The sequence below is a fragment of the Phocoena phocoena genome, chromosome 19, assembly GCF_963924675.1.
Source record: "Phocoena phocoena chromosome 19, mPhoPho1.1, whole genome shotgun sequence".
In the NCBI taxonomy this organism is placed as follows: domain Eukaryota; kingdom Metazoa; phylum Chordata; class Mammalia; order Artiodactyla; family Phocoenidae; genus Phocoena; species Phocoena phocoena.
Genome location: NC_089237.1, coordinates 39,331,850 through 39,341,849, shown reverse-complemented (window position 1 = coordinate 39,341,849; position 10,000 = coordinate 39,331,850). Strand labels below are relative to the sequence as shown.

Here is a 10,000-nt window from a genome sequence, read left to right as displayed (position 1 = left end):
CGCTTCCCCGGGCCTGCCGGCCACCAGGGGCGGGCTCCTGAGCTCGGCGGGTGGTGTGCGGGCAAAGGTGGCCTTGCCGGGGCTGAGGGGCCGTGGCGACGCAATGGTGGCTCCCAGTGGCTTCGGGTCAGCTGCTGTCGGGCAGCAGGGCCGGCCCGGGCTGCGGCCGGGCTGCGCCTAGCGCCGCGTGGGCGGGCAGGGGCGATGCCCCAGGGACCGCGGGCCCCGGGCCCCGAAGCCTCCGGGGCCACGTCCCTGTGAGCGACGTGCGGGATGTTGGGCGGGGCGCCAAGCGCCGAAGGGTTTGCTGGGTCACGCCCGCCCTCGGCTGGGAGGTGGTGGCCAAACCCTCCGCCACCGCCCGATACACGAGACGTCCGTTCCCCCTGCCTGGGCGGGCGGCGGGGTCCCGCCGGGGCGGGCTGACCGCCGGGCTGGCTGGCCTTAAGGCGCCAGCGCCAGCGCAACTGGGCCTCAAGAGGCAGCCCGCGAGCCCCGCCCCCGTCTGCGGCCATACCACCCTGAACGCGCCCGATCTCGTCTGATCTCGGAAGCTAAGCAGGGTCGGGCCTGGTTAGTACTTGGATGGGAGACCGCCTGGGAATACCGGGTGCTGTAGGCTTTTTGCCTCCCGCTCCGCCTTCTCCTTTACTAGCCCGAGGGCGGTGGCCGCCGGCTCCGCCCCCGCCGGGCCCCGCTGCAGGCCCCACCTCCTCAGGCCCCTCTCACCACGGCGCGCGCGCGCGTGTGTGTGTGTGTGTGTGTGTGCGTGCGCGCGCGCGCGGGTGCGCCGGAGGGGCCGCTCCCCGCCGGCACGGCCGGCCGGGCGGCCAGAAGGCGGCCCCAGAAGGCAGCCGCACCCCGGACGCTCCCGGAGTGGCTGGCCCGGACCAGAATCCGCCGCGGGCCCGGTTGCCGTCCTTTCGGCCAGCGAGCCCCTCGACCTGCACCTGGCCGCCCCCACTGGCGCCCAGCCCCGCTGCCGCCACCTGTGCGCCGGTGTGTCCCGCCACAGCTCCCTCCGGCAGAAGCCCCGCCTCCGCCGTGTCGCCGCGGCCGGGTGCGGGAGCGGGATCGAGGGCCGGGGCCGCTCCCCCGGGCCTGCCGGCCACCAGGGGCGGGCTCCTGAGCTCGGCGGGTGGTGTGCGGGCAAAGGTGGCCTTGCCGGGGCTGAGGGGCCGTGGCGACGCAATGGTGGCTCCCAGTGGCTTCGGGCCAGCTGCTGTCGGGCAGCAGGGCCGGCCCGGGCTGCGGCCGGGCTGCGCCTAGCGCCGCGTGGGCGGGCAGGGGCGATGCCCCACGGACCGCGGGCCCCGGGCCCCGAAGCCTCCGGGGCCACGTCCCTGTGAGCGACGTGCGGGATGTTGGGCGGGGCGCCAAGCGCCGAAGGGTTTGCTGGGTCACGCCCGCCCTCGGCTGGGAGGTGGTGGCCAAACCCTCCGCCACCGCCCGATACACGAGACGTCCGTTCCCCCTGCCTGGGCGGGCGGCGGGGTCCCGCCGGGGCGGGCTGACCGCCGGGCTGGCTGGCCCTAAGGCGCCAGCGCCAGCGCAACTGGGCCTCAAGAGGCAGCCCGCGGTCCCCGCCCCCGTCTACGGCCATACCACCCTGAACGCGCCCGATCTCGTCTGATCTCGGAAGCTAAGCAGGGTCGGGCCTGGTTAGTACTTGGATGGGAGACCGCCTGGGAATACCGGGTGCTGTAGGCTTTTTGCCTCCCGCTCCGCCTTCTCCTTTACTCGCCCGCGGGCGGTGGCCGCCGGCTCCGCCCCCGCCGGGCCCCGCTGCAGGCCCCACCTCCTCAGGCCCCTCCCACCACGGCGCGCGCGCGTGTGTGTGTGTGTGTGTGTGTGTGTGTGCGTGCGCGCGCGCGCGGGTGCGCCGGAGGGGCCGCTCCCCGCCGGCACGGCCGGCCGGGCGGCCAGAAGGCGGCCCCAGAAGGCAGCCGCACCCCGGACGCTCCCGGGGTGGCTGGCCCGGACCCAGAATCCGCCGCGGGCCCGGTTGCCGTCCTTTCGGCCAGCGAGCCCCTCGACCTGCACCTGGCCGCCCCCACTGGCGCCCAGCCCCGCTGCCGCCACCTGTGCGCCGGTGTGTCCCGCCACAGCTCCCTCCGGCAGAAGCCCCGCCTCCGCCGTGTCGCCGCGGCCGGGTGCGGGAGCGGGATCGAGGGCCGGGGCCGCTTCCCCGGGCCTGCCGGCCACCAGGGGCGGGCTCCTGAGCTCGGCGGGTGGTGTGCGGGCAAAGGTGGCCTTGCCGGGGCTGAGGGGCCGTGGCGACGCAATGGTGGCTCCCAGTGGCTTCGGGTCAGCTGCTGTCGGGCAGCAGGGCCGGCCCGGGCTGCGGCCGGGCTGCGCCTAGCGCCGCGTGGGCGGGCAGGGGCGATGCCCCAGGGACCGCGGGCCCCGGGCCCCGAAGCCTCCGGGGCCACGTCCCTGTGAGCGACGTGCGGGATGTTGGGCGGGGCGCCAAGCGCCGAAGGGTTTGCTGGGTCACGCCCGCCCTCGGCTGGGAGGTGGTGGCCAAACCCTCCGCCACCGCCCGATACACGAGACGTCCGTTCCCCCTGCCTGGGCGGGCGGCGGGGTCCCGCCGGGGCGGGCTGACCGCCGGGCTGGCTGGCCTTAAGGCGCCAGCGCCAGCGCAACTGGGCCTCAAGAGGCAGCCCGCGGTCCCCGCCGCCGTCTACGGCCATACCACCCTGAACGCGCCCGATCTCGTCTGATCTCGGAAACTAAGCAGGGTCGGGCCTGGTTAGTACTTGGATGGGAGACCGCCTGGGAATACCGGGTGCTGTAGGCTTTTTGCCTCCCGCTCCGCCTTCTCCTTTACTCGCCCTTGGGCGGTGGCCGCCGGCTCCGCCCCCGCCGGGCCCCGCTGCAGGCCCCACCTCCTCAGGCCCCTCCCACCACGGCGCGCGTGCGCCGGAGGGGCCGCTCCCCGCCGGCCCGGCCGGCCGGGCGGCCAGAAGGCGGCCCGGAAGGCAGCCGCACCCCGGACGCTCCCGGGGTGGCTGGCCCGGACCCAGAATCCGCCGCGGGCCCGGTTGCCGTCCTTTCGGCCAGCGAGCCCCTCGACCTGCACCTGGCCGCCCCCACTGGCGCCCAGCCCCGCTGCCGCCACCTGTGCGCCGGTGTGTCCCGCCACAGCTCCCTCCGGCAGAAGCCCCGCCTCCGCCGTGTCGCCGCGGCCGGGTGCGGGAGCGGGATCGAGGGCCGGGGCCGCTCCCCCGGGCCTGCCGGCCACCAGGGGCGGGCTCCTGAGCTCGGCGGGTGGTGTGCGGGCAAAGGTGGCCTTGCCGGGGCTGAGGGGCCGTGGCGACGCAATGGTGGCTCCCAGTGGCTTCGGGCCAGCTGCTGTCGGGCAGCAGGGCCGGCCCGGGCTGCGGCCGGGCTGCGCCTAGCGCCGCGTGGGCGGGCAGGGGCGATGCCCCAGGGACCGCGGGCCCCGGGCCCCGAAGCCTCCGGGGCCACGTCCCTGTGAGCGACGTGCGGGATGTTGGGCGGGGCGCCAAGCGCCGAAGGGTTTGCTGGGTCACGCCCGCCCTCGGCTGGGAGGTGGTGGCCAAACCCTCCGCCACCGCCCGATACACGAGACGTCCGTTCCCCCTGCCTGGGCGGGCGGCGGGGTCCCGCCGGGGCGGGCTGACCGCCGGGCTGGCTGGCCCTAAGGCGCCAGCGCCAGCGCAACTGGGCCTCAAGAGGCAGCCCGCGGTCCCCGCCCCCGTCTACGGCCATACCACCCTGAACGCGCCCGATCTCGTCTGATCTCGGAAGCTAAGCAGGGTCGGGCCTGGTTAGTACTTGGATGGGAGACCGCCTGGGAATACCGGGTGCTGTAGGCTTTTTGCCTCCCGCTCCGCCTTCTCCTTTACTCGCCCTTGGGCGGTGGCCGCCGGCTCCGCCCCCGCCGGGCCCCGCTGCAGGCCCCACCTCCTCAGGCCCCTCCCACCACGGCGCGCGCGCGTGTGTGTGTGTGTGTGTGTGTGTGTGTGTGTGTGGGCGTGCGCGCGCGCGCGGGTGCGCCGGAGGGGCCGCTCCCCGCCGGCACGGCCGGCCGGGCGGCCAGAAGGCGGCCCCAGAAGGCAGCCGCACCCCGGACGCTCCCGGGGTGGCTGGCCCGGACCCAGAATCCGCCGCGGGCCCGGTTGCCCTCCTTTCGGCCAGCGAGCCCCTCGACCTGCACCTGGCCGCCCCCACTGGCGCCCAGCCCCGCTGCCGCCACCTGTGCGCCGGTGTGTCCCGCCACAGCTCCCTCCGGCAGAAGCCCCGCCTCCGCCGTGTCGCCGCGGCCGGGTGCGGGAGCGGGATCGAGGGCCGGGGCCGCTTCCCCGGGCCTGCCGGCCACCAGGGGCGGGCTCCTGAGCTCGGCGGGTGGTGTGCGGGCAAAGGTGGCCTTGCCGGGGCTGAGGGGCCGTGGCGACGCAATGGTGGCTCCCAGTGGCTTCGGGTCAGCTGCTGTCGGGCAGCAGGGCCGGCCCGGGCTGCGGCCGGGCTGCGCCTAGCGCCGCGTGGGCGGGCAGGGGCGATGCCCCAGGGACCGCGGGCCCCGGGCCCCGAAGCCTCCGGGGCCACGTCCCTGTGAGCGACGTGCGGGATGTTGGGCGGGGCGCCAAGCGCCGAAGGGTTTGCTGGGTCACGCCCGCCCTCGGCTGGGAGGTGGTGGCCAAACCCTCCGCCACCGCCCGATACACGAGACGTCCGTTCCCCCTGCCTGGGCGGGCGGCGGGGTCCCGCCGGGGCGGGCTGACCGCCGGGCTGGCTGGCCTTAAGGCGCCAGCGCCAGCGCAACTGGGCCTCAAGAGGCAGCCCGCGGTCCCCGCCCCCGTCTACGGCCATACCACCCTGAACGCGCCCGATCTCGTCTGATCTCGGAAGCTAAGCAGGGTCGGGCCTGGTTAGTACTTGGATGGGAGACCGCCTGGGAATACCGGGTGCTGTAGGCTTTTTGCCTCCCGCTCCGCCTTCTCCTTTACTCGCCCGCGGGCGGTGGCCGCCGGCTCCGCCCCCGCCGGGCCCCGCTGCAGGCCCCACCTCCTCAGGCCCCTCACAACACGGCGCGCGTGCGCCGGAGGGGCCGCTCCCCGCCGGCCCGGCCGGCCGGGCGGCCAGAAGGCGGCCCCGGAAGGCAGCCGCACCCCGGAGGCTCCCGGGGTGGCTGGCCCGGACCAGAATCCGCCGCGGGCCCGGTTGCCGTCCTTTCGGCCAGCGAGCCCCTCGACCTGCACCTGGCCGCCCCCACTGGCGCCCAGCCCCGCTGCCGCCACCTGTGCGCCGGTGTGTCCCGCCACAGCTCCCTCCGGCAGAAGCCCCGCCTCCGCCGTGTCGCCGCGGCCGGGTGCGGGAGCGGGATCGAGGGCCGGGGCCGCTTCCCCGGGCCTGCCGGCCACCAGGGGCGGGCTCCTGAGCTCGGCGGGTGGTGTGCGGGCAAAGGTGGCCTTGCCGGGGCTGAGGGGCCGTGGCGACGCAATGGTGGCTCCCAGTGGCTTCGGGTCAGCTGCTGTCGGGCAGCAGGGCCGGCCCGGGCTGCGGCCGGGCTGCGCCTAGCGCCGCGTGGGCGGGCAGGGGCGATGCCCCAGGGACCGCGGGCCCCGGGCCCCGAAGCCTCCGGGGCCACGTCCCTGTGAGCGACGTGCGGGATGTTGGGCGGGGCGCCAAGCGCCGAAGGGTTTGCTGGGTCACGCCCGCCCTCGGCTGGGAGGTGGTGGCCAAACCCTCCGCCACCGCCCGATACACGAGACGTCCGTTCCCCCTGCCTGGGCGGGCGGCGGGGTCCCGCCGGGGCGGGCTGACCGCCGGGCTGGCTGGCCTTAAGGCGCCAGCGCCAGCGCAACTGGGCCTCAAGAGGCAGCCCGCGAGCCCCGCCCCCGTCTGCGGCCATACCACCCTGAACGCGCCCGATCTCGTCTGATCTCGGAAGCTAAGCAGGGTCGGGCCTGGTTAGTACTTGGATGGGAGACCGCCTGGGAATACCGGGTGCTGTAGGCTTTTTGCCTCCCGCTCCGCCTTCTCCTTTACTAGCCCGAGGGCGGTGGCCGCCGGCTCCGCCCCCGCCGGGCCCCGCTGCAGGCCCCACCTCCTCAGGCCCCTCTCACCACGGCGCGCGCGCGTGTGTGTGTGTGTGTGTGTGTGTGTGCGTGCGCGCGCGCGCGGGTGCGCCGGAGGGGCCGCTCCCCGCCGGCACGGCCGGCCGGGCGGCCAGAAGGCGGCCCCAGAAGGCAGCCGCACCCCGGACGCTCCCGGGGTGGCTGGCCCGGACCAGAATCCGCCGCGGGCCCGGTTGCCGTCCTTTCGGCCAGCGAGCCCCTCGACCTGCACCTGGCCGCCCCCACTGGCGCCCAGCCCCGCTGCCGCCACCTGTGCGCCGGTGTGTCCCGCCACAGCTCCCTCCGGCAGAAGCCCCGCCTCCGCCGTGTCGCCGCGGCCGGGTGCGGGAGCGGGATCGAGGGCCGGGGCCGCTCCCCCGGGCCTGCCGGCCACCAGGGGCGGGCTCCTGAGCTCGGCGGGTGGTGTGCGGGCAAAGGTGGCCTTGCCGGGGCTGAGGGGCCGTGGCGACGCAATGGTGGCTCCCAGTGGCTTCGGGCCAGCTGCTGTCGGGCAGCAGGGCCGGCCCGGGCTGCGGCCGGGCTGCGCCTAGCGCCGCGTGGGCGGGCAGGGGCGATGCCCCACGGACCGCGGGCCCCGGGCCCCGAAGCCTCCGGGGCCACGTCCCTGTGAGCGACGTGCGGGATGTTGGGCGGGGCGCCAAGCGCCGAAGGGTTTGCTGGGTCACGCCCGCCCTCGGCTGGGAGGTGGTGGCCAAACCCTCCGCCACCGCCCGATACACGAGACGTCCGTTCCCCCTGCCTGGGCGGGCGGCGGGGTCCCGCCGGGGCGGGCTGACCGCCGGGCTGGCTGGCCTTAAGGCGCCAGCGCCAGCGCAACTGGGCCTCAAGAGGCAGCCCGCGGTCCCCGCCGCCGTCTACGGCCATACCACCCTGAACGCGCCCGATCTCGTCTGATCTCGGAAACTAAGCAGGGTCGGGCCTGGTTAGTACTTGGATGGGAGACCGCCTGGGAATACCGGGTGCTGTAGGCTTTTTGCCTCCCGCTCCGCCTTCTCCTTTACTCGCCCGCGGGCGGTGGCCGCCGGCTCCGCCCCCGCCGGGTCCCGCTGCAGGCCCCACCTCCTCAGGCCCCTCCCACCACGGCGCGCGTGCGCCGGAGGGGCCGCTCCCCGCCGGCCCGGCCGGCCGGGCGGCCAGAAGGCGGCCCCGGAAGGCAGCCGCACCCCGGACGCTCCCGGGGTGGCTGGCCCGGACCCAGAATCCGCCGCGGGCCCGGTTGCCGTCCTTTCGGCCAGCGAGCCCCTCGACCTGCACCTGGCCGCCCCCACTGGCGCCCAGCCCCGCTGCCGCCACCTGTGCGCCGGTGTGTCCCGCCACAGCTCCCTCCGGCAGAAGCCCCGCCTCCGCCGTGTCGCCGCGGCCGGGTGCGGGAGCGGGATCGAGGGCCGGGGCCGCTCCCCCGGGCCTGCCGGCCACCAGGGGCGGGCTCCTGAGCTCGGCGGGTGGTGTGCGGGCAAAGGTGGCCTTGCCGGGGCTGAGGGGCCGTGGCGACGCAATGGTGGCTCCCAGTGGCTTCGGGCCAGCTGCTGTCGGGCAGCAGGGCCGGCCCGGGCTGCGGCCGGGCTGCGCCTAGCGCCGCGTGGGCGGGCAGGGGCGATGCCCCACGGACCGCGGGCCCCGGGCCCCGAAGCCTCCGGGGCCACGTCCCTGTGAGCGACGTGCGGGATGTTGGGCGGGGCGCCAAGCGCCGAAGGGTTTGCTGGGTCACGCCCGCCCTCGGCTGGGAGGTGGTGGCCAAACCCTCCGCCACCGCCCGATACACGAGACGTCCGTTCCCCCTGCCTGGGCGGGCGGCGGGGTCCCGCCGGGGCGGGCTGACCGCCGGGCTGGCTGGCCCTAAGGCGCCAGCGCCAGCGCAACTGGGCCTCAAGAGGCAGCCCGCGGTCCCCGCCCCCGTCTACGGCCATACCACCCTGAACGCGCCCGATCTCGTTTGATCTCGGAAGCTAAGCAGGGTCGGGCCTGGTTAGTACTTGGATGGGAGACCGCCTGGGAATACCGGGTGCTGTAGGCTTTTTGTCTCACGCTCCGCCTTCTCCTTTACTCGCCCTTGGGCGGTGGCCGCCGGCTCCGCCCCCGCCGGGCCCCGCTGCAGGCCCCACCTCCTCAGGCCCCTCCCACCACGGCGCGCGCGCGTGTGTGTGTGTGTGTGTGTGTGTGTGTGGGCGTGCGCGCGCGCGCGGGTGCGCCGGAGGGGCCGCTCCCCGCCGGCACGGCCGGCCGGGCGGCCAGAAGGCGGCCCCAGAAGGCAGCCGCACCCCGGACGCTCCCGGGGTGGCTGGCCCGGACCCAGAATCCGCCGCGGGCCCGGTTGCCCTCCTTTCGGCCAGCGAGCCCCTCGACCTGCACCTGGCCGCCCCCACTGGCGCCCAGCCCCGCTGCCGCCACCTGTGCGCCGGTGTGTCCCGCCACAGCTCCCTCCGGCAGAAGCCCCGCCTCCGCCGTGTCGCCGCGGCCGGGTGCGGGAGCGGGATCGAGGGCCGGGGCCGCTTCCCCGGGCCTGCCGGCCACCAGGGGCGGGCTCCTGAGCTCGGCGGGTGGTGTGCGGGCAAAGGTGGCCTTGCCGGGGCTGAGGGGCCGTGGCGACGCAATGGTGGCTCCCAGTGGCTTCGGGTCAGCTGCTGTCGGGCAGCAGGGCCGGCCCGGGCTGCGGCCGGGCTGCGCCTAGCGCCGCGTGGGCGGGCAGGGGCGATGCCCCAGGGACCGCGGGCCCCGGGCCCCGAAGCCTCCGGGGCCACGTCCCTGTGAGCGACGTGCGGGATGTTGGGCGGGGCGCCAAGCGCCGAAGGGTTTGCTGGGTCACGCCCGCCCTCGGCTGGGAGGTGGTGGCCAAACCCTCCGCCACCGCCCGATACACGAGACGTCCGTTCCCCCTGCCTGGGCGGGCGGCGGGGTCCCGCCGGGGCGGGCTGACCGCCGGGCTGGCTGGCCCTAAGGCGCCAGCGCCAGCGCAACTGGGCCTCAAGAGGCAGCCCGCGGTCCCCGCCCCCGTCTACGGCCATACCACCCTGAACGCGCCCGATCTCGTCTGATCTCGGAAGCTAAGCAGGGTCGGGCCTGGTTAGTACTTGGATGGGAGACCGCCTGGGAATACCGGGTGCTGTAGGCTTTTTGCCTCCCGCTCCGCCTTCTCCTTTACTCGCCCGCGGGCGGTGGCCGCCGGCTCCGCCCCCGCCGGGCCCCGCTGCAGGCCCCACCTCCTCAGGCCCCTCTCACCACGGCGCGCGCGCGCGTGTGTGTGTGTGTGTGTGTGTGCGTGCGCGCGGGCGCGGGTGCGCCGGAGGGGCCGCTCCCCGCCGGCACGGCCGGCCGGGCGGCCAGAAGGCGGCCCCAGAAGGCAGCCGCACCCCGGAGGCTCCCGGGGTGGCTGGCCCGGACCAGAATCCGCCGCGGGCCCGGTTGCCGTCCTTTCGGCCAGCGAGCCCCTCGACCTGCACCTGGCCGCCCCCACTGGCGCCCAGCCCCGCTGCCGCCACCTGTGCGCCGGTGTGTCCCGCCACAGCTCCCTCCGGCAGAAGCCCCGCCTCCGCCGTGTCGCCGCGGCCGGGTGCGGGAGCGGGATCGAGGGCCGGGGCCGCTTCCCCGGGCCTGCCGGCCACCAGGGGCGGGCTCCTGAGCTCGGCGGGTGGTGTGCGGGCAAAGGTGGCCTTGCCGGGGCTGAGGGGCCATGGCGACGCAATGGTGGCTCCCAGTGGCTTCGGGTCAGCTGCTGTCGGGCAGCAGGGCCGGCCCGGGCTGCGGCCGGGCTGCGCCTAGCGCCGCGTGGGCGGGCAGGGGCGATGCCCCAGGGACCGCGGGCCCCGGGCCCCGAAGCCTCCGGGGCCACGTCCCTGTGAGCGACGTGCGGGATGTTGGGCGGGGCGCCAAGCGCCGAAGGGTTTGCTGGGTCACGC

General features: G+C 76.4%; 9 non-coding genes across 9 annotated transcripts; all 9 read left to right on the top strand.

Annotated features, from left to right (window-relative positions):
* Positions 1-503: 503 nt before the first annotated feature.
* On the top strand, positions 504-622 carry LOC136139443 (5S ribosomal RNA). The gene has a single exon (XR_010656980.1). It is a non-coding gene; the product is annotated as a 5S ribosomal RNA (ribosomal RNA).
* Positions 623-1,591: 969 nt separating this feature from the next.
* LOC136139695 (5S ribosomal RNA) lies at positions 1,592-1,710 on the top strand. Its single transcript, XR_010657210.1, has one exon. It is a non-coding gene; the product is annotated as a 5S ribosomal RNA (ribosomal RNA).
* Positions 1,711-2,684: 974 nt separating this feature from the next.
* LOC136139480 (5S ribosomal RNA) lies at positions 2,685-2,803 on the top strand. Its single transcript, XR_010657014.1, has one exon. It is a non-coding gene; the product is annotated as a 5S ribosomal RNA (ribosomal RNA).
* Positions 2,804-3,726: 923 nt separating this feature from the next.
* LOC136139694 (5S ribosomal RNA) lies at positions 3,727-3,845 on the top strand. Its single transcript, XR_010657209.1, has one exon. It is a non-coding gene; the product is annotated as a 5S ribosomal RNA (ribosomal RNA).
* A 982-nt stretch (positions 3,846-4,827) lies between these two features.
* Positions 4,828-4,946, top strand: LOC136139692 (5S ribosomal RNA). Its single transcript, XR_010657207.1, has one exon. It is a non-coding gene; the product is annotated as a 5S ribosomal RNA (ribosomal RNA).
* A 923-nt stretch (positions 4,947-5,869) lies between these two features.
* LOC136139441 (5S ribosomal RNA) lies at positions 5,870-5,988 on the top strand. The gene has a single exon (XR_010656978.1). It is a non-coding gene; the product is annotated as a 5S ribosomal RNA (ribosomal RNA).
* Positions 5,989-6,959: 971 nt separating this feature from the next.
* Positions 6,960-7,078, top strand: LOC136139479 (5S ribosomal RNA). Its single transcript, XR_010657013.1, has one exon. It is a non-coding gene; the product is annotated as a 5S ribosomal RNA (ribosomal RNA).
* Positions 7,079-8,002: 924 nt separating this feature from the next.
* Positions 8,003-8,121, top strand: LOC136139433 (5S ribosomal RNA). The gene has a single exon (XR_010656970.1). It is a non-coding gene; the product is annotated as a 5S ribosomal RNA (ribosomal RNA).
* A 976-nt stretch (positions 8,122-9,097) lies between these two features.
* On the top strand, positions 9,098-9,216 carry LOC136139691 (5S ribosomal RNA). The gene has a single exon (XR_010657206.1). It is a non-coding gene; the product is annotated as a 5S ribosomal RNA (ribosomal RNA).
* The last annotated feature ends 784 nt before the right edge of the window (positions 9,217-10,000 follow it).